This window comes from Alligator sinensis, unplaced genomic scaffold (assembly GCF_000455745.1).
Source record: "Alligator sinensis unplaced genomic scaffold, ASM45574v1 scaffold917_1, whole genome shotgun sequence".
NCBI classification, from domain to species: Eukaryota; Metazoa; Chordata; order Crocodylia; family Alligatoridae; genus Alligator; species Alligator sinensis.
In genome coordinates, this window is record NW_005841988.1 from 2,488,704 (window position 1) to 2,494,501 (window position 5,798).

The 5,798-nt window shown below is 47.2% G+C and overlaps 1 protein-coding gene across 3 annotated transcripts in view; it reads right to left on the reverse strand.

Annotated features, from left to right (window-relative positions):
* CCDC171 (coiled-coil domain containing 171) overlaps positions 1-5,798 on the reverse strand; it is a 323,890-nt gene that overhangs the window by 26,032 nt on the left and 292,060 nt on the right. The gene's annotated exons all lie outside the window — the stretch shown is intronic.

Consider the following 5,798-nt stretch of genomic DNA (forward strand, 5'->3'; position numbering starts at 1 on the left):
CCCTGGAACAGGGCTCCGCTATGCAGGGCTTCTGGGGCCTCTGGCTTGGCCCTGTCTGCTGGCTCAGTAGCCCGATCACCATCTGGCTCTCTGGACTCAACCTTTTGCTATGGGTTGGAGGCCTGGGCTGCCTCATGCAGCACCAGACTCAGTCCGCTCCTGGACACTCCATACAGCGCCTCCTGCACCGAGCTCCCAGCCTCATTCTGGGGGTTGAGGACCTGAGCCGCCCAAGCGCTCCAAAGATCTTACTCTATGCACTGTCCTGTGCACCGTGTCTCTGGCCGCATTCCAGAGGTTGCAGACCCAAGCCGCCTCACGCAGTTCCCAGGGTCTGGGTGCCATGTGCCATGCTGCACACCGAAAGCCTAGCTGCTGGAGCCATCCACTGTTTCCCACTGATGGAAGTCTTCAGGGGCACTTCTGGGCTACTGCTTTGCCCTGCTGAGCAGCTCTTCTCAGGTTTTCTAAGCCCCACTCTTCTCTCTTCTCTGTCCTGGATTCCTCATTCTGGGCACGCAGCTCCTTCTATATGCTCCAGGGCTCTGCCCCTGAAGCCTTCCAGACCTCAGTGTTGCAGTCTTCAATCAGGTCCAGGAGTGGGGGGGGAACTCCTCTCCCCCTCCCCTCAGGAAAGGGGTGTGACTTAACTCCTCTTGCTGCCTGATTGGTGGATAAGCTCCACCAATCAAAACAGCAAGATTTTAAGCCTGGGACTGAACCCAAGCTCCAAAAGGCAAGCCTGCTACATATGTATGTGACAACGTGAAAGAAGACCGTCCTTTTGCAGCAGGTGGTCCTCCCTTCTGTGGTTTAACGATTAAAGGCTGCAGTGACATCGAGTCAGCAGTTAAGGATTACCAAATACTAGATCATGCTTCACCCTGATGGCTGAAGACTGCAAGAAACAGCCGCCCTGAAGATTGCAGATCATAAAGCCAGAAAATCGCATCCTACCAACCCCAGCCCGCTAACAGGACAAGGATGATGGCCTTCATGTCTGACTCAGCGGAATCCATAGGCTTGAATGGACAGCTATCACTATAAAGAATGAACACAAAGACAAGGCTTTGGGTCTTTTCCACCTGCAAGAAGGAGATTTGGGCACGTCCAACAAGACCTGACTCCATCTCTCATGGTCATTCTGGCCCGCCATCAGACTGACCTTAACCTTTGCAGGGCTAACTGTGTGTGTGTGTGTGTGTGTGTGTGTGTGTGTGTGTGTGTGTGTGTGCGTGCGCGCGCTTGTCTCTCTTGTATAAATGAATGAATGAGTATGCATGGTAATGAGTGAAGCAGACAACCTTACTGTTCTTTATTCTTTCATGTTGCATGTTTTATGTCTTATGTTCCAATAAATGCGGCGTTGTGCCTTATCCCGATAAGATTCCTGCTTGTTTTTAATTCACACAGTACGCCCTGTGCACACAACACAGCACAGAGAACATCTGAACATGCAGTATGTGGTGCCGCAGACATGTCTGTGACACCACATACCACATGGCCACACTTGTCTGGACATGGCCTAAGAGGATGAAGGAGATGCAAATTCACTACAACCCTGGCCAGCTGAAAACTTCCAATCCCAAATAGGCAGATGTCCTCTGGATGCCAGCATGGGGTGCTCATCTTTCATTGTCTCTGCTGCAGCAGAAGAGAATGAGCTAGAGCACAGCTAGGAGAAATGTTCAGTTCCTTGGCCTTGACACAGCAGAGCCAAGGCTTCCAGGGTTCAACACCACCAATATAAATTTATTTCAGATGCTCACTGCTTTACAGCAAGGGCGTTAAACATACAGCCCATGAAGTCTTGCCATGCCCATGACGTTCCTTGTTGCTGTCCCTGAGTCTGATCAGACCCACATGGGGTTGTCACAGAGCACTGAGGTGCCCTGCTCCTGAAGAGGGGAAACTGCTAGGGAGGGAGCCCTAGCAGTGACTAAGGAGCCCAGCTGTGGGTTGCCAGGGCAACCAGGAGGTCAGCTGACTGAAAGCAGCAGGGCCTGGCTCCTATATAAAGCACAGACAGGAGGCCAGAGGCAGTTCCCTGCCAGCAGCCCAAGGGGAAGGAACTCTCTCAGGGAAGAAGGGTGAGGCCTGACTATAGGAGCAGTGTTTTGGCACTGCTGAAAGAAGGAGTGTTCCCCGGTAGGCCAGACTGATGTTTTAGCCAGGCGGCTTCAATTTATGTTACAGCCCAGGGGCTTGTGTTTTGTTGTTTGTTACACCGGTGGTTTGGGTGAGGCTATTAGGGGTTGGAGGAGGCCTCATAGGGAACCCACAGTAGCGTGGGGACCCCAGTGCCAGTACGGGCACAGCGTACGGGATACATAGACCCCAGCCCAGAGAGGGGCATTTGAGAAGCCCCAAGTTGGGCACCGTGAGCCCCAGATAGGGGGCAGTATTATTGGGAAGCCCAAGTGTGGGCACGGAGAGCCCCAGGACAGGGCCGTATTTATTATTGGGAAGCCCCAGTGCGGGTGAGGTAAGGCCAGGAGAGGGCGTAAGCATCACAGAGAAGGCCCAGAGAGAACAGGAAGGGGCCAAAATAGGGATAGACCTGAGTCAACATCGGCGAGATGTGAACTGCAGTGTAGGGGAGGAAACGGAGCTGCAGATAGTGCCCCCCTGGCAGTGAGGCAGTACAAGGGCAGCCTCCTGCTAGTTAATACCTATTAATCAATTATCAACAAGGCGTGGCAGGAGAGTAGGTGGGCGGTTGCCCCAGGAACAGGTGTGCGGGCCACGTTAAGGTCGGCCCAGAGTGGATACCTGTTCACAGGGGTATAGCATGTACCCACAGAACCCCTCCTTCCCTTTCCTCTCCCCTCACAGCCAGTATGGAACCCATGCTGCATGCAGTGCAGATCATGGAACAGCTGGAATGTATGTCACATGCAGCACAGTATGACCACAGTGGCTGCTGTACTATATGGGGTGGCCATCCTGGCCAGACTGTGCCACATATGGGGCCCCCTCTGGGACACTTGCCACAAGTAACACCCAGTCCAGCCAATCCAGGACCCATGTTGCATGTGGCATTTTCAAGTGTTATGTGCAGCATGGATCCTGAAGTGGCTGGAATGGGCACTATATGCAATGCAGTCCTAGAACTGCTAAGACAGCCAGCATGTGGATTTCAGACCAGCTGGAATCAGGATCAAATATGCTTGGGAGAGGGAGATGGGGGCTGTGCCACACCGAGTGCATCTAAACATGCAATTAGCATGTACCCATAAAATCTAGCACAGTTTCCGCTGGAATTTATTGCTCTAAAGCACTGCCTTTACACATGCACCCAGGACCACAACACATTGAGCCAAGGCAGAGCAGCCCTGGATGGCAGGGAGCCCAAGAGGTCAGTCTACCAGCCCAGAGCTGCTCTACCCTGGCTCAACATGCTGCAGAGGAGCTGGCCGGGGCACAAGTGTTACAGTGTGGGGCTAGCCAGCAGGCTGCCCTCACGTTGCAGCAACCTCATGCCCCAGCCAACTCTGGTCACTGTCTACTCATGCATTTTGGCAAACTAAGCAACTCTGCTGTAGGATAGTACTTGTCCCAGACAGTACTATTCTACAGCAAAGTTGATTAATTTACTGTGCCCTAATAAGGGCACATGTGTAGATAGTGATGCTTTACTGCAGAACTAATTAGTCAATTCCACAGTAAAGCACAGGGGTAGATGCACCCACTGAGTTTGAGCTGGTTGTAAGAGTGGAAATGAATTAGAGAAAGATATAGGCGGGCAAGGGTTTTTGAGAAGGGGTGATTTTTTTTTATTAGACCAGCTGAATAGTTGGAAAAAAGTTCTTAGCAAGCTTTTGGGCTCAGTCACCCTTCTTCAGTCATAGGGAGTCTCTGCTGTTCTGAGACTCCAAGGAATGAGAGAAGCTAAAAGTGAAGACATCTATCTTTTAGAGAAAGAAAGATAGATAAGCAGGACTGCACAAAAGGAGAACTGCTATTGAGGGGAGGTCATCCTGAATGAGGTTATGAACATACAGAAAAAGAAGAAAGGATGGATAGATGGATAGGGGGACTAACAGTGAGATCTGCCATCAACTTCCCTGCAACCCCAACTAATTATTGGGCTTCTCTCTCATAACCCCTCCCCACTAAAGCATTCAGATACCTCTTGGCCACCATGATCATATCCCACCTTGCATTAATATGAATGAATATCACAATAATGAAATAAAGAACTAAGGTAAGTGCATACTCCACTTACAAAGAGAGAAGTAACAGTGTTGGAAGTGGACTAGAGAATGGAGATACTACTTCAAGAGACTGGACGAAGGATAACAGGGAAAGGCAAAAGTGAGAACTCGGGCTCTGGCATATTGTGGCAGCTTAGCTGTTTCAATAATCAGCAAAATTCTGCGCAGACATAGAGGAAGAGCTGATTTGGGTAGCAGCTTTCAAAACAGATAGATCTATGAATACAACTGTTCAAACATGAGGTGTACTTTGTGGAAAGGAGATAAAACTAGGTTACAATGGAAAACTACGAGGGAATGGAACATATGGCAACAGTAATATATGACAATAGTGAAAAGCTATCCATGACATAATAAGCAAAAATAAAAAATGTGGTTTAGAGCCTGAGTAAAGAGTGCACTTGTACTGATTTCAACAAGTAAATCATTACTTTTTCAAATCAAAGAAAGGAAATTCAATTAAAAACAAAACTCCAAAGTAAGCAACTGGGACTAATGCAATGATATGATTGAAAATTCAAAACAAAGGGCAGTCTGCAAATTTAAGTTATGGTACTTATATATTTTTCAAAACTCAGGCTTCTTTCAACAATGGCATATATTAATAGGTAACATTTATAGAAGATTCAAATATTATAGCATACCACATGTGGACTAAAATGAGATGTTTCTGAAAATATAGCATTGTTTCACCTGTCCATATTGCATTTAAATTCTGAAATATAATTTTGATTAAAGATTTATGCTCGAGTCATAACTAAACATACGTTCCTTGAGGAGGGGATCACTTTTGTGTGTGTACGTGTTTGTACAGCACCTCATGAAACAGGATCCCTTAACATGATTGGGGACCACTGATATTCTGGAAATACAAATCATAGACTATAACATCATTTTATATTGATCGTATATACAAATATAGATTATTTATGAAAGGGGTTAAGTTTAATCACAGGCATCATCACTTTTTATATTGTGGCATATCAAGCCATGGCATAGCACTTCAAAGGCTGTACTAGGATAATCTTTACTAAAAGCTTTCTCTATCCAGATCTCACTGCAGCAAATTTGGCAGGCTGCCCACTCCTTAGTACACAAGTGGTCACCTTAATTTAAACAACAATAAAGCCCAGACAAAGGTGCAACCCAATAAGGCTGAGGCAGACTCAGCAGTACACATGTAAACCTAGTGGAACTCAAAAGATAAGGAAAACTGGTTGGAGGAGGAGAGAAACGGTTGCCATAGTCTCTTTGGGTAGTCTCACAAATAAAACAATAATGCTTTCACTCAGCACCTTTCATCCAAAGCACAGAAGAATTTTTCATATTACTTAAATTTACCTCTGTGCTGATCTAATTTAGGAGTGAGACAAGAGATTAATACATGTTCTTATGGAATCAACCAATGATGCAAACCATGACTCCTGAATCTCTGCCTGTTGATATATTTACTTTGTTTGCTTTAGTAACTCCCCTTTTAATATGGCAAAGTTGGTTTAAAATGATGGATCAGTATTCCTAACTGTCCTTCACTTCATCCAGAATGAAGTGCAACCTAGGAGGAGGGGAAGGTTGGGGGGG